This window comes from Culex pipiens, chromosome 3 (genome assembly GCF_016801865.2).
Source record: "Culex pipiens pallens isolate TS chromosome 3, TS_CPP_V2, whole genome shotgun sequence".
Taxonomy (NCBI): domain Eukaryota; kingdom Metazoa; phylum Arthropoda; class Insecta; order Diptera; family Culicidae; genus Culex; species Culex pipiens.
The window spans coordinates 68,634,794-68,653,009 of NC_068939.1; the positions used below are offsets into that span (position 1 = coordinate 68,634,794).

Here is an 18,216-nt window from a genome sequence, read left to right on the forward strand (position 1 = left end):
TTAGAGGACCAAAGACTTTGTAACTGCAAGTCTTGGTGAACAATGGGAGACTTAAAATCTTGGAAATTTGAAGACTTAAGACTTGAAAAATCGAAGATTTTAAAATTAAGAGGCTAAAGTAGTTGAAGATGTGACTCCTACTGGCCTGTCCTACCGATATTTTGCATTTTTAAATCTGGCTTGAAATTTTTGTGAGTCTTCCGTGTGCCCAAAGAAGCCGTTTTGCATCATCAGTTTGTCCATATCATATTCATACAAATTTGGCAGCAGTCGATAAACAATGGCATGTGAAAATTCAAAAATCTGTAACTATGAAGGAATATTTTGATCGATTTGGTGTCTTCGGCAAAGTTTATGATTTTTTCAATTACTTTTTGTCACTTAAATATATTTTCCAAAAAACACCATTTATTTTCTTTGACCAAGTTATGACTTTTTGAAAAAAAAAAAATAGAGATTTGAAAAAAATCTTAGAATAGCTCAAAATTCTCAGTTCTGCCCAATAGAACTAATGATTCGTTCTCCAATGCAGAAAATTGAAATTTTTGTGAAATGTTGTACCGTAAACCGGGGTGACTTTGATAGGATTTCAATTTGTTTTTAGAATATTTTCCAACATGTAAGGTTTTTCATAAGATTATTATTTTTAAAACATGTACTGGGGTAGACCACACAAAGTCCATGCACTATTTCGGAAAAAAAGTTTTTTCTTGTTAAAATCATATTTAAGATGTTCAAACTTCATTTGTACGTTAAATGTACCATCACTAAAGTAGCTGATATAGTATTTAAGAAAAAAAATCAATGTTTATATTTAGTTAACTAAGTGTAAATTTTAGGTAACATTGTTAAAAAGTCGGAATTTTGCCTGAAATTTGTTAAAATTAGTTTTGTTTATAAAATTATCGATTTATATTGCATTTTATACTGAATTCGAAGCACGAATCACAAGTTTTCACATTTTACATGAAATTTGTTCAACTGAAATTGCCTATAAATTTAGAGAGTTTTTATAATTGTGTTTCAAAAACACATATTATTTATTTTTTACAAACTTTTTTAACCTTCTCCTAGTGGAAAATTGTTCAAAGAATCCGAAAATTCATTCCGTTTTCCGATTAAAAATCATGTTCATTAAGAAAATCATGACACTTTGAGAAGTTTCAAATAATGACATTCATCAACATTTTCTTAACTATACACCCAAAGGAAAAATATATCACAAAATCTGCAACATTGGATTTGCTGCAGAAAATGTCATATTTTATAACATTTTTTGCAGCAAGCCCGTAGATCATTTTTGCCCGCGTGTAAAAATTTCAGCGATCTGCAGTTCTCACCAACACATATAAAGCTGGCCCGTCCCCGAGCAACACTCCAAAGAGAAGCATATGTTGGTGCTCTTTCACTCACTTTTCATCAAGCGTCCATGGCGCGGTGGTAGCGTGTCGGATCAATAACCAAGAAGTTGGTGGTTCAATCCTCGTTCTGCTATGTGTTTTTTTTTTGTGAAATACAACCAAAAAGCCGTCGGTAATGTCGATAATTGTCGGTAACGGACAAAAATGTCATACCCCTATATCGCAAAAAATGCATGAGGACAGATTTCATGCAGATTCTGATATACTTTCATGCCGCCATGCATCACAATCATGCGACTGCCAGTTGGGTGTAGTTAACTAACTTTTTAAACTTGTCAAAATTTTATGAAAAGTTCTTCTTGAGGTACTTTGAACACTTCTCTACCACGGTCAGTATGTTTCTAAACCATTCCTTACGTATTTTAATTGTACTCTTCATTTTGCGGGAAAATCGCAAACCTATCAAAGTCACCCCGGCTATCAAAGTCACCCCGTTTTACGGTACTCTTTTAAATACAAATAAATCAGAAACACATATTTTTTACATTTGCAAATGTTGAGCTTGATTTTGAGCATTCAAAATATTTTTAATTGAAAAGACGGAAATTTTTCGGAACATTTCTATTTGTTTTTTTTTTTGTATAATATACATTGAAAATTTGATTAATTTATCATCTTTTTTTATCTTGCAATGCCATAATATCTCAGCAATTAAAGGCCGTATCAAAAAGATCAAAAACGCAAAATCTTTAGAATTGTCTCATATTTTGTCTTTCAAAACTTTGGCAAACATAAGAACTATTTTAAAAAAATTAAAAACTGCGACTTTTCTCAAAAAAGTTACAATGAAATGACGGTGCACTTTATCAATATTTCACCTTAGATTGCAAATTTTTACATTGCAATTGAATTAAAATGTGTTGTTTTTGCCTATCCAGGAAAAATATGACACTTTATGTCCCCTTAAGGCTAGCACAAATATTTTTTAAATTTTATTAACAAAATCTTTTCTCAAAAAACTTTAAAATTTCAATGAAAATTCAAGTGGATTCGTCATTTTTTTTGAAAGCTAATGATTGCAAAAAATCTTAGCTAATGTAAAATGCATTTAAAACACTTTTTCATTAAAATATTGAGACTTTGGTCTGTAATTTTATTTTTTAAATCATTTTATTTTACCATACCTTTATTTATTACATTAATCTAAAAATTGTAGCACACTGAAAATCTATTCAAGATTTCACGTCGTTTGATACCCATATTGCAATTTAAGAAAATCTGGATATTTTCGAGACGAGATATTGTAAAATTTTGAAAATGTTAGACAAAAAATCTTAAAACACTGAAAATATATACGAAACAAGCCTAACCCGAAAACTTCGTTCTGCCTTTTTTACGTTTGTTGACGTTTTTTGTTTTGTTTAAGAATCCTGTTGTGGTCAAAATTTGATTTTACGTAACTTTCTCCATACAATTTGCCGATGCTCCGGAATCGGTTCCAGAGTGGCCAAAGTTTTCACTTTTTTGCGTAAGAACCTTCTTTGGACTTATACAAACCTAACGCAACAAAGAACATCTCGATCCGACGCTCCGTAATGAACTGGTTCGCGTTCGAACAAAATCGTCGAAATGTTTTATATATATATAAATATAGAAGATTTCTCGTCATTTGGCACCCATAATGCATAGTTGTCAATTTGAGTATTTTGAAAAATAAAAGTATTGTTTTCAAAAAAAATCGAGTATTTATCACTAAACATTGTTATTCAGTAAATATCTCTACGAAGTTTTGCGTCGTTTGATACTGATAATGTCAATTATTATATTTTTGAATAATCAAGTTACATTGAGTTCATTCAGGTACATAACAGAGTTTTGGAGTATCTTTCAGCAGTTTAATAGACAAGAGTTAGAAAAAGTTTGCAAAAAACTTATAACTAAACATAATCATTTTCAAATTATCAGCTTTTTGAGAAAATTTGTGTATTTTTTAATTAAACATTTTAAAACAGTTAAATCAATATTAAATTTTGCGTCGTTTAATACCCATATTGTAACGTGTAACAAAATTTGCAAATAATTTTGAAAAATAAACGGTATTTAAAAAAATGTGTCGTTTGATACAACGGCGTGGCTGATGCCAAATATTTTTAACCGTCAAGGATGTTATTTCCATAGAAAGTTTTTTTTATCGGCCTGATTTTCGATTTCGCTACAAATGTTTTCAAAATAAAGAACACTGTTGTACAAAATCGGAAAGTTGACGATTTTGAATATTTAAAAATTCGCCAACATAGAGTAGAGTACAAAACGATACACCTCTCATAATTTCTTAATTACAATAACAATTTAAATACCATCTAAAATCTTTTAACGTAAAATTGTGCTTGCTAACATTTTCTCAACATATGGGGGAATATGATGAACTCTACCTCAAATGCCAATCGTTTAAAAATTGACTCAATCTCACCCCTTAGAGGGGGTGACATTGGGTTAAATGAAACTAAAATGTTGCTCAAATACAAAGATATGATAAAAATAATGATCCAACAGTGTTTCTTTTTCGAGGGAATCGTATAGACATGCTACAATGTTTGAAGTAGAGATTTTCAAACATTTGGGTACTTTTCGAGCAATCCCAACAAAAATATTAAAGAGTTGATTTCTCGAGAGTTCATTTTTGGCCAAAAACGTAACTCAACTTTGGACAGTTGCCAAAATGACAGGATTTGTTCTAGAAACGAGATTTTTTCAGTTAGTCATCTGAAGATGACCCTTTTAACAGAATTAAGTTTCATTGAGAAGAACCTGAGAAATGATAAAATCCGTGAAATCATCAATTTCATCCAATTTCACTATTGAAATTTAAATTTGGTTTTGATGGCATTTCTTTTCAAAATTTTCCAACTTCAGTCACATTTTTGACTCCATCACGATATGTCTCCTGCTAGCATTTCACACCTCTCTACAGTGTACTTTTCTCAATCTCAATCAATGTTTCAAGAAGCTCTCCGCACTGCTAGAGGTGGTCACATTGGTCATCAATTTTATGCAATCGCACTTTCAACCGCTTGTTAACTTTCTGCACGTTTGTAAGCGAACAACTGCATCAACAACCGCGCTTGACGTGGTCCTATTTTTATGACCACAATTACACGCCACAAAGTAAACGCCGGAGATCATCGTTTCTTGCGGTGCTGTGCGGACGAGGGGGTCGGTCGTAAAATTGCGAACATCACCAGAATTAAACGGCCAACGGTCGGTGCAGAACGTGAGTTTGGAGGTAGAAACGTCACTCGGTTTCACCGGATTTTGATTTCCACTTCAGCTCAATCGCAGTTCATTCCAACGCCTCAAGCGTTGACATCGTTTCGCGCATTCCCGCAGCTTGCAGCAATCGTTCTAAACAAGCTCTCCGATTTCTGCGCAGCTGCATCAACCACGTCCAATCTGCTTCCCATCAGCATAAAGATCGTAACCTGCGGTGAATGGTTTCGTTCCTGGGCAATAAAAGAGCAACTCCTGTTACAGAGCCCAGGTCTAGAAGCTCGACGCAAAAATGCACACTCGGGTGATTCAATGCTCAATTAATTACATGCACAAAAAAAAGAAGAGGACACCGCATTGAAGAAGATGAAGCTGCTACGCTTAAATTCGCATAACTGAGCTATTATTATGATTTGTTGGCAAAGTTTGCGGCATGCCCCCCCTCAGAACACCTCCCCCTTTACAAAATTACTTTCTTGCCGGTTCAACAGGCTGCCGCGTGACCATCATACAGAAGAAGAAAAAAAGCCTCAGAGATGTGATGCACCTCTCGCCGAAGCTCTTCTGATGATCTGGGCTCTGGGTGAGGAGTTGCAAGGCATGCCGTAATAGGTAATCTGAAACCAGCAAATAGTTGAGCGCTGATGCTGCCGATGGATAGAGAAAGAAGCCGCAGCAGTAGCAGCATCTTTCCAGTTGAGCATCTGCTAGCAGGCTTTTGCTGGAAGATTAGCGACAGTTCTTTGGGAAAGGCGCCATTTTTGAGCTACTTAAGCAATTTATTTAGCTGTGCTTTTTATGTGTGACCTGATTGTTTTTTTTAGGATTTCTTGAAATTTTTTAGACCACATAAAACTATTCAAAATTTTGTCTAGCCCCTCCCCCATAATAATCAGAGGGTGAAAATAACATTAACAAAAAATATTTTTGATTTAAAGGCTTGTAGACTATTGAAAATTTATGTGAAAATATTCCAAAATTAAAATTAAGACAAATCAGTTATGGTTATGACGCTTTGGACCCTGCTTTCCATTAAAACCTCAAAAAAAAAAAAAAAAAACTTCCGAAACCACTAAAACATGCATTTATAGTTGAAAAACAATATTTTTCAGTATCCTTGAAAGAGGCAATAAATTTGCCATTTTCAAGGATACTAAACGAGAGCATTACTACTTTTTCTATTTAAATAATTTCCAAATCCAAGAATAATTGGTTCTTATCAATCCACAGATAAAACGCTTTCCAAAGATTTTTTCTTTATGTAAAATCAAATTGTGTCTAACTGAAACATCAATTAGAAATTAATTGTTAGTGTTTATGACCAAACACTCAAAAATGTAATAAATATTTTTTTAAGCCTTTTAACAGAACAATTTTTTTCATATAATTAAATTTAATAGCCGTCTGATACGGCTTTAATTTATAGTTTAACTTAACAACTGAAAACTGCTATTATGTTTTAGGCATTTCCGCAAAAAAAAAAATTTTAAAACTCGACAACTTGTAAAGCAATTTTCAATTTTGTGCTTATTAAGCTTCTTTACCCAAGGACTGAACTTGGAAACTTTGAAAAATTAGCATATGGTATTAATCATTTTAAACATTGTTTCAAACATCAAACAAATTAAAATAAAATAAAATAAAATATAAAAACAATTGTAGGTGGGATAAATCAGGAGCGACACAAAATCAACAATAAGTACAACTTAACTTTCAGTTCAAGTAAAGTGTTTTCGAACATCTTTTAAAATGATATTTATTGAAAATTTATTTATAATTCAATTGAGAGTTGAGATCAAGAGTTTCCAGCAAGGCATCAGTCTGCCAAATAATTATTTATAACATTTATTTTAAGCTGGTAATTCGGTACTTTATTAAGTATTTAATAATTAATGGTAACTAAAGTAATTCAATTTAATATTTTAAAAATTCTGCTTGCTATACGAATCTTTTAAATTTCTATTAATAATCTATTCGGTTTACGCTTCTTGTTGTTGAGAGAAGGAAAATAGAAAAGAATAAACTGCCTTTTATTCAATATATTAGCATGAAAAACATTACAACATTTTGAATCATATATTCCATAACATTGATTCAATAACCCAATGCATTGCTAAGTAAAAATAACTTTAATTGATTAAATCTTCAAAAAGCCGTTTTTTAATCCGGCTGAAACTTTTTTGGTGTCTTCGGTATGCCCAAAGAAGCCATTTTGCATCATTAGTTTGTCCATATAATTTTCCATACAAATTTGGCAGCTGTCCATACAAAAATGATATAGGAAAATTCAAAAACCTGTATCTTTTGAAGGTGTTTTTTGATCGATTTGGTGTCTTCGGCAAAGTTGTAGGTATGGATAAGGACTACACTGAAAAAATGATATACGCTAAAAAACGCTTTACTTTTTGTCACTTAAACTTGATTTGCCAAAAAACACTTCTTTTATTTTTTTTATTTTCTGATATTTTTTTTGAGACATCAAATGCCAACTTTTCAAAAAATTCCAGGTTTTGCAAAAATATCTTTGACGAGTTATGAATTTTTTAATCAATACTGAATCACATTTGCAATAAAAAAAATTAAGTTAAATTTTGATAAAGCGCACAGTTTTGAAGATATAAATTTTTTTAGGTATTTTTTTGAAAATTGTCGCGGCTTTTCATTTTTTATAATAAAAGCCCATGTTTGCCCACTCTTGATAAAAATATTTTTGAAAAGCTAAGAAAATTCTCTATATTTTGCTTTTTGAACTTAGTTGGAAAAACAGGAAAATTTATGTTTTCTAAGTCTCATCCAAATAACTACCATTTCTTATGTCGATATCTCAGCAACTAATGCTCCGATTTTCAATGTTAAACTACATTCGTGAAATTTTCAGATCTTTTCGAAAAAAATGTTCTCAAATTTTTGAATCAAGACCAACATTTTGAAAGGACTCAGCATTCAATATTACAAATATTCATTAATCATAATTTAAATCAGAGCAATAGTCATTTTTTCCACATATTTGTGTTTTTTGTTAAATTTCACGAAACGTTTGACGAAACGTGGGTCTTTGGTCAGAGTCGAGGGACATAAACTTCAAAAAATATTCGCAGCGGCCTTATGAGTTGTAGAAATCGTGTGATTCTTGCAAAAAAAAAAACGAAAATGTTGTCAAACTAAATTTTAAAAATCATTTTTAGATGCAGAATCAAATTTGGAATAGATTCTTTACCTAACTTTTTTTTTGTGAATTATCGCCGTTTTCAAGTTACGTCGCTGTAAACATTATTTAATGTTGTTTATATTTGAGTCGAGAAATCAAGGGGCCATTTTTTCAAAAATCTTCAAAATTTCAATGGAATTTGACTTGCAATTACCTGATTAATATAGGTTTTTTAACTTCGTTACTATTAATTTTGAACTATATATATTTTTTTAGAAACTTCGTTATACAGAACCATAAAAAGTTTTTGTTTTAGTTTGTTGTCGTCAAGTCTTTGTTCTTAGAAAATGTATGACTGCAAGAAAACTGTACTGGTAATGCATTAATCAACACTCTTCTTACTGAAATGATTCAAGCTACCAAATTTATTTAATATAAATTATTATTTTTGATTAAAGTGAAAAATAATAAGTAAATTAAAGTAATAAATCATTTTGCCACAGTAATTTGAGTAATTAATTGGTAGACTGGCTAAAATGATTCTGGAAACCCATGATTCAGCTGTTTATATTTCATGATTATTTGAATACTTTTTGATGATTTGCAAAAAAAAAAAATGAAAATATTATTTTTCATTTTATATTATTTCTAAAAACAGTTTTGTGCCATTGTAGCAATTGTTGGATTCCTTGATAAGACATAGTAAGTTTGCATTTAAAATTTAAAGATAAAAATTCTTTTGTATTTCCGAAAAGTATTTTTAAATGGAATGGAAAATCTTTTAGGTTGGCTAAATATTAGGGTGATCCATTGTTGAGGTGCTTCAGAAAAATCGAAATTTAATAATTATTTTCGGTATATTTGTAACCTCAAAGGAATTCTGCACTATCCAAGTCAACTTTTTAAAAACATAAAAAAAATCTTCAAATCTTCACCAGCTCATAAACAATATTTTTTGAGTGTAATAATCGAAAATTTTATTTTCAGAACATGGGGTTTGAGCAATTTAGACCTGATGTAAACCAACTTAGACCTGTAAACCAAAAAAATCTATTTTGCAAATTCCTAGAGAATTTTCTAACCAGTGGTTCGTGCAGGTCTGGTGCCAACCATCATCACACCACACGGGAAGATTGCACCGCCGTCGTCGTCTTCATCACCGCATTGAAAGTGAAATTGATTCCAATTTTTCATTCTATTGCCGGCTGATGCTGCTGCTGCTGCGGTGGACCACATTAGTCTTCTTAGGCAGGCAGGATGTGATGCCGCTGCATCTCCTAGATGAGATGAGGAGGATGTCCCGGCGGTTTTTATGGGACTCTATTACGGCTCGCGAAGAAGAAGTGCCCCACGCAACTGGTTTTAATCTGGTTTCTAGCCGGCGGTTTGTGGAGCTGAGGGAAGAAGATTTGCATGCCTGGTGAAACCTGACTCATGCATCATAATCGACAAATGGCTGCGACCGCGGAGACCGGTGCCGTGGACGGTGCCGGTATTAAGTAATGAACCGGCCGGATACTTCCTCGGTCAATGGACGGACGATGATTGCGACGACGACGACCGAGGCGTGTGGAATGTGGATGTTCTAGCCGATGAACTTGAGTTCAGCTTCTGGAAAGACTCTTTGAAGTGGATTCTGTCATTTGGAATAGTCGTATTATTAATTTTTTGTCTGATTTTTCATCTAGATATGTCCACAAAAAAAGAACAATCGATTGAAAACTATTTAGAACAAATCGTAATACGCTTTTATATTTGCATTTGTAACCAAAAGAATCGCTTGACTTCAACCAGATATCTAAAGCAAGATCATTTAAGATACTAACTACGATCCAATTAACTTCTCGACACTGTTCTTCATAACGATCCAAAACGCAAACAATAAGCCACACACGCAAATTGTTTGATGCGGCCAATAAAGTGGCCACCTCCTTCCCCCCAACCCCCCTTCCAATTTAAACCCCTCTTTCACGGTTATGTCAGTTTATAGTTATTGCCTGCGCAAATTTACACCAAACACGCCACTGGCATTCCTCCACCTTCGGCCACAGTCAGTGTGTTTAGACGGTGTGGTCTCATCAAGATATAGGCAGGAGAAGCTCAAGCCAGTCGACAAACTCCTGGTCCGGGAATGCCCCCCTCCTTGGTAGATTCGAGCAACACGCAGCTGTCACCAGACGTGACCTAATCGTGGGAAATTACAACCCCATGTGTGTGTAATGTTCGACGGAGCTCTGGGCGGCAAGGGGGAGGGCGAACCTATGCCACGTTTGCCCCGAGGGAGAAGAAAGGCTCTTTAATGGTTCTCCCAGCGTTCGTGGACGATTAGAGCTAGGTTAGGGTCGTTTCACCGAAAGTCGGTTGATTGAATGTGTGCTTTTATCAAGTTTCAACAGTTTATTTGTGGAAAAAATGTCCGTTTTGGTGAAATGGCCCTAATGGTGAATAGACCGTCAATTTTCGACAAAACGACCCTTCCTTTTTCATGAATAGGCTTTTTCGGCAAAATGGCCTCTTTGGCAAAGAACCATTCGATGTAGTTTCTTTTTTGATGGAATGATCGTTCAGCGAATTTGAACCTTTACAAAAAAATATTTTTTTCGGTGAAATGTCCTATTCTGCGAAGTAAACTCTTCGAGACCATTGACCGGACTAAATTGATACGTGTGCTGAAGAAAAGCGGGATTCGTGGAACGGTCTTGAAATGGTTCAGCAGCTACCTAGAAAACCGGAAGCAGGTCACGAGGTACAACGACGCAGTCTCAGCGGAAACAGCAGTGGATCTTGGAGTTCCACAAGGAAGCGTGCTAGGGCCACTATTATTTATCCTCTACATAAACGACATCAAACAGGCGCTGAAGAGAGTACAGGTAAACCCGTTCGCCGATGACACGGTACTATTTGTTGTTGGTGACAGCTTCGATGAGTGTTTTGATATAATGAACGAAGAGCTGGGCGGGTTCTCAGAATGGTTAAAGTGGAAAAAACTGCAGCTGAACATTACGAAGACAAAGTGCATGTTGGTGACGACACGGCAGACCAAGGATTGCAGAAGGAGCGTACAGATGGATGGAGGAATCGTGGAGCGTGTCGAGACGATGAAATATCTCGGAGTCATGCTGGATGAAAAGCTGAATTTCAACGAACACATCGATTACACTATTCGGAAAGCAGCACGAAAGTTTGGCGTTTTGTGTAGGATTAATCGTTACTTGACAGCAGAGACAAAGGTTCAGTTGTACAACTCGCTGATCGCGCCGCACTTCGACTACTGCTCATCGATCTTGTTCTTGGCAACACAACGGCAAATGAAGAGGATGCAAGTTCTCCAGAGCAAAATTATGCGGCTCATCCTTAGATGTGATCGACTGACACCAAGACGGAGCATGCTCGAATGTTTGCAGTGGATGTCGGTGAAGCAACGGATCGAATACAACACACTTGTTTTTGTTTTTCGTGTGAAGGAAAGGATGGCACCACAATACTTGACGGAGGCCATGGTACGCGGAAGGGATATCCATGAGCACGACACTAGAGGAGCTGACGATCTCAGGTTGCAGATTTGGAGGAAGGCTTGTACACAGAACTCGTTGTTTTATAAAGGTTTTAAACTATACAACCAGCTTCCAGAGGCAGCAAAGATGACGAGCAACATAAACGAGTTTAAGCGGAGCTGCAAGGAGTTTGTACGGCAACGGCCGTTGGAGTAGAAGTGACCCACGATGGTACTGTGACGAAGAGCACGTTATGACGGTCGGCCATCTTCATTATCGGTACACATCGCATGGGATCACTTTGGGCCGCATATGATAAATTTATTCAAAAGTAACGCGAATCTGGGCGCGGTTTAACCCTATGGGCTCATATGTGCGTGGAATAGCAAATGGTTCCAATACCCTAAATGGATAAAAATACTGCAATCTGATTGATAAAATGACTCGACACTGGATTTGTTAGAGCGCCTTGAGATAGGACACGAGAGAAATGGATGGGCATACACGGAAGTAGAGTCAAGATTACAGGACACTCTCAAAACACGAACGACGAATTATCGAAAGATATCTGCTCGTAAACCTTCCATGCTACAAAAACTGTGTATGGGTAAGAGGTGGGCCATCCAAGGAAAAAAAAAAGTAAACTCTACCAAAGAGCCAATCAGTCCTTGGAGGCAGGTTCCCAAGGAGTGAAACAGTACACACGCCTAATTCGCACTTTACAATCGAATCGAAACGAAACGCACAAGGCCCATCCATTCGCACAACGTGACTGCAATAGAAAATGGTTTGAAGTCCCTGCCCAAAGACACGCGACATGGGCTGCGAATTAAGGGGCTGTATTAGAAGGAAATACCTTCAAGTTACAAAGGTTGGCGTCGTTTGGAAATGTGTCCTTTGGAGGTCAAGGGACTATAAATTAATGGTTAGGGGTGGGACCAAGGGGTTTCCAGCATCAAGGATTACTGACCAGTCTAAATGGAATTACCAGGATTACTGGCAATATGTCATGAATTACTTTGATTTCCCAGAATTACTTGGGATTTCCAGAAACCACGCAGAATTGCTCAAATTTATAAAAATAACTTGGAATTAATGCCTAGCTTCCAGCATATTGAGAATTGGATCGAATGACAGCTGTCAAATGCACAAAACCACGTGCTTGGCAATAGTACGTCCATCCCGGGAATTTCCGGCACAAAATTCCCGGGATTTTTATATGTTGTACGGGGAATTTCCGAAATTAAACAAAAATCATAATTTGGCCTGGAAATTACATTAGTATTACAATTAATAAGTTTAAACTTTTCTAAAATTTTACATAAATTGGTACCATTTTATTTGTTGTCATTTTTGTTTTTAGACATCTTAAACCAATTTTCAAGCTTCAAAAATAAATATTCATAAGATACTTATTTAATTTGAATTAGAAATGTGGTGCATATAAAATTCAAAGCACAACAGAGAACAGCAAAAAATTGTTTAACACTGGAACGCCCAACGCATGTCCAACTTACACAGACGCCCAAGCCTCCCAAAAAAGGAGGAACAGTAACTTCAACTCACTGGTTCTCGGGCATTACTCAACCAATCGGGGCGATTCTTGTTTCCAGTGATTTGTAAGAATGTCTAGATGATCCTAAAATTGTACAGAACTTAATTCGATCAAATCTATAATTTTTGCGATCAAAAACATCGTTCTACCTTTTTTAAAACGACTGCCGCCGCGGAATTTTTGGCGATTTTTTTTACATGCGAAAAAAAAAAGTTGTAACGATGTTTTTGATCGCAAAAATTACAGATTTGATCGAATTAAGTTCTGCACAATTTTAGGATCATCTAGACATTCTTACAAATCACTGGAAAGAAGAATCATCTTGATTGGTTGAGTTATGCCCGAGAACCAGCGAGTTGAAGTTACCGTTCCAACTTTTTTGGAGCCTTGGGCGTTGGAATGTTAAGCTATCTAAAAACTGCTTTCCTTGTTTAGATTGATATTAATAGTATTGAGCTAATTCTATAAATTTAAAGCTTGAAAAACATAACAAATATAAAGAAAACATAGATTTTATTACTTTTTCAAAAACTAAAAACTTTTCGGGAATAAATAAATATTTTTCTCGTTTTCCGGGAAACTCAAAACCTGGGAAAATTAGACGTCCTGCTTGGAAATCCTCGAACAAGTGGGTAAATATCAACATCATTTTGAAAACTGATTTTGGCGTTTGATTGCATTTAAAATTCAAAGCACAACAAAGAACAAAAAAAATCTTCAAAACTATCTAAAAGTGCTATCCCTGTTTAGATTGATTTTAATAGTATTGAGCTAGTAGTTTGATTTTAAAAACATAACTAATATAAAGAAAACATAGATTTTACGACGTTTTCAAAAATTTCCCGGGATAAAAAATATATTTTTTCCGTTTTCCGGTAAACTCAAAACCCGGGAAAATTGGACGCCCTACTTGGAAATCATCGAATAATGTGGTAAACATCAACGTCAGTTTGACAACTGATTTTGACGTTTGAGTGTTTTTCATCCGAATACATTTGAATTAGAGAGCATCCAAATTGGCGGACATTTCGAATCCGCTCTGTACTTCTTACAACCATAAAAAGCATCAAGGAAAAGCAAAATGCATTCTGCCGATTTACCTTTAAAGAATTATTAGTAGTTACTTGAGTTAGGCCGTTGCAAATATTTTTCAAAGTTTATGTCGCCCCCCCACCCCCCCCCCCCCTTCAAAATTGGTCTGAAAAATCAGGGGGCAAAAAAAATATTTTTCAAAAAAACTTCAAAATTTCCATGAAAATAGAAGTCTAATCAACTGAAAACAATCTAAAATGCATTATTCTGCAATGATAATCATATTTAGCATGTTTGGGCTTGTTTAAAAATGTTTTGAATTTTTATGAAATTGCAATTTAAATCACTTTTTTTCATTAAAATGTTGAAACAATGGCTCGTTTTTTTCAATTTTTATACTTTTTTATTTTTTTTTGCAACAACCCCCCCCCCCCCTCGACGTTGGTCAGAGTCGAGGGACATAAACTTCAAAAAATATTTGCAACGGCCTTAATGGGAAATACACGAATTACTGAGTAACTATGGAATTTCTCGAATTACTACGGAATTACTAGGTAATTTCAGAATTACAGGAATTACTGCAGAATTGCGGAGTAATTCTGGAATTACTGAATTACTTACTCAAAATCCGAATGATCCCGTACTAGCTGTAACTTTGGTTTCATATATGAAAATCAATAGGCAATAAATAGAATTATAAAAGATTTATCGAAATTATCTTTTTAACAGTTATTTTTATTATTTTATTATTTTCTGAAGTTTGTTTTCACAAACAAGAATCATGGAATTACCAGGATTACTGGGATTATTAGGAATTACCAGGATTACTCTGGAATTACTCAGTAAATCCGGAATTACAGAATTACTTGCTCAAATTCCAAGTAATTCTGGATTAGTGACCAGTCTGACACGATGCTGGAAACCCCTTGGGTGGGACCACTATTGGATTTGTGGTTAGAAGATGTGATTAGGAACTTCAAGTGAACATTTTCATTAGGACAGGAGGTAATATTTTTGTGAATTTTGTGAACTAAAAATTTAGATGGATTTTAGCAATTTTATGTATTCTAGTATCTCTTAAACTTTGTTTAAACACAGTTAAAAAATCAAGACAATATATCAACGTAATTAAAATTATACTTTAATTAAATTTATGCTAAATAAACTAGCGAGCATACGAACATCTGTATTTGTATAAGGATTTTTCATCGATTTGGTGTCTTTGACAAAATTGTAGGTTATGTATGATTTCCGTTTTTTTTGGCTTTTTATCACTAGATTTTGAATTCCCAAAATACGAATTTATTAATAACCCATCTTTTGCTCTAGAGTTTAGTATTGTGCAAAATTTGATACCGAAGCCATGATTTTTTTTCAATTTAAGATGATAAATTCAATGACTTAACATTGATCTTGACAATGTTTCAAGATCTAAATATTAAATAACTTTTAAGTTTTTTTTATTATTTTAATTTTTTTGTTCATAAAAAATATTCATAAAAAATATAAAAAGTATTAAAAAATATTTAACGAATGAACAAAGCACGCTTGCAAATACTATTTTTTGAATCTGAGTTTTTTTTAACTCAAATGGTTGGACTGCTGATTGCGGCATCTAAACATTAATTTCAATTAAGTGAAAAATTAGTTTTTCTCAGAATCATCTTACTGGTCATCATTTTGCACTCAAGATATTTTGGGTAATTGGTTTGACTTTTAATGTTTATAAATGAAACTTTTTGTTTTTTTTTCATGAAAATAGTTTAGTTTTGTTTATTATAAGTTAAACCCAACATTTATAAATGTACAAAAAATGGTTTTAGGCTGTATCGATACGCGGCTCTTGATTCTTTATTTGAAAAAATATTTTTAATGAAACAATAAATAGTCATTTTCTATTGAGGTTTTGCAGCGCGACAGTGTTTCAAATGTAGGTGGCGACAAAATGAGGTTACTTGCCCAAAATCGTATTCCTTTATGCTGGATTGAAGAACAAAATCGCTTATTTCTCATGATTCCCTGCATCAATCTTAATGAAAGTGGTTGCAAAAGACGAGAAAAATTTTTTGCTTTAAAGTAATGAACATCAATTTTTGGGCGCCCAAAAATATGCGACCTTTTTCTTTAAAAAACATGTTTTGGAACAAGAAAAAATTAGTTTCCCCGTATATATCAATGAAATAAACAGTGATAAAATTGATAACAGATGTGTTAACGTATATTTAACAATTTTCATTGATTTTTGACAGGCTTTGTTGCCAAATATTCCAAATAACCATCTTTTACTAAATTTACAATTTTCTCATAGAAAAATCCAACAAATATTGGAAAAATGTACACCACATTGTTGGATTTTTCTCATTCGAATCCAGCATAATTTTTATAAAAGTGTTGATTTTGAATGTAAAAACACAGTTTTTCGAAAAATCATAGGTTTACGCTACTTGTTCATAGGTGGCGACATGTGTCTTTTATCTTTGCTGCAAATCCTCTATTGCAAGTTTAATTTACAGTTCAAAAATGTATATATTTTTAGAATTTTTTTATGTTTTTATTTAAAAAAATATAAATTATGCTTAGAAAGTTCAAAACATCATTTTTCATTTAAAAATTTTTAACTCCGAAAACAAATTTTATGCCACTCTAGCACAATAGATGATTTCTTTGTACAAAAAAAAAAATAATAATTCGATTTATTAATCAAAAAAAAACGATAAAAAAATAGAAAAAAAATATTGCAACTTTTTTTTATTCTTAACAGTCCAAAAAAAATTGTTTACTGAAACTCTAAATCCATAGAAAATCGTTCTCAAGGCACTCATTTTCAAATTAGTCATTAGATTGTAAAACTATGTCGCAAAATTGTACAAAAAAGCTAATGATGCAAATGGCTACTATTAACATTGGGGATGTTTGAACAGAATTTTACCCAAATTTTTAAAAAAATATGCAAGGTCAAAAGTCATTTGGAAAAATGCTAAAAATGAATCAAATACTTTGGTTTCGTATAACCAATTTGTTGAATTCAAAACATCAAAGTGATTAGCAATGCATTATTTTAAAATGTAAAAAAACATTGCCAATTATAAATATCTATGCAAGATTGACTATAATATATTTCCACTTTCTATTATTATTTCGTGATGTCAAACTTGATAAACGAAGTGAAATAAATGTTTTTAAGTTGTGCTGACAAAGAAATTCAAAAAGAATCAGATTGATTTTTCTAGAGAATGTCGGGAGCGATTTTTTTTTGCGTGATTCGCCTCCTCTCTCTTTTGCTGGTGAAGAAAGTTTGCAAGCAAAAATGCTTTTTTTGCGATTATTCCATTCCTGGTTTTACCCCTCTCTTGATCTCAAACAGAGTTCGGAGATATCAAATTGATAAAATATTTACAAAATTTGATACTGTCAAATTATAAGAATGTTTAGAACGTATTTTGTTACTTCAATGATTTTATTTCATATTTGTGATTTGAATTCACGAATAAAACTAATTAAGTTTATTAAACACAATGTAGCCAAATACTGAATTAAGAGCGAGTCCACGAGCAAAGCATACCCATCTCGCATCGCCAATCTGCCTGAAATTTTCAGGGGTTGTTTGTACATATAAAACTAGCATCTGGCCAAAATATGAGCACTCTAGGTCAACGAGAAGTGGGGCAAATCGGGACACAAAGTTTTAAGGTTCAAAACCCTTCAAAATCTTAAAAAGGCTGTAACTTAGGCAAAATTCATTTTTTTTTTCAAAATTCAAAATGCATCTGAAAGAGCTTAAAAAATGCAACAAAATGCAGGGAGAAGCATCCCAATTGGTTAAATCTAAAGGAAGTTATTGGTATTTTAGTGAAAAATAGCATAATTTTCAAACTCAAATAAAAAAGTTTTCCATCCATATATATCAACTCGGTTCGACCTGCAGCTTGTAGGGGACATCTGGAACTACCATCTGAGACTGAGAACGCTTTGGGTAAGGCAGTTTAACATATTAAATAGACACTTTTACTTTTAGTGAATTTTTTGATTGTAAATTTTTGCTCGGGAGACCTCTTAGATCCCATTTTCTGGTGTTAATTTTATCACATTCGTGTTTCTGAGACAATTTCACAATAGAAACATGCACAAAAATGTATATTTTCATCCATTTTAGCCCTTTAAAAAATAAAATTTAAAAAATCTTTGATTCACATTTATTGAAAATCAAGTTTCTATTGTGAAATTGTCTCAGGAACACGAATAAAAATCGATGTCTTTGTGGTTTTTTGTGCTAAACTTGCTTGGATTCTAAGGTAAGATGAATTAATTTTGATTATTTCTTGTGTCTTAAATTAATTTACAGTTTTTTGACACAATTTC

At 33.6% G+C, this 18,216-nt stretch overlaps 1 protein-coding gene across 4 annotated transcripts in view; it reads left to right on the forward strand.

Moving 5' to 3' along the window:
• Positions 1-18,216, forward strand: part of LOC120414141 (FH1/FH2 domain-containing protein 3) — a 182,809-nt gene that overhangs the window by 52,147 nt on the left and 112,446 nt on the right. The window lies entirely within an intron of this gene.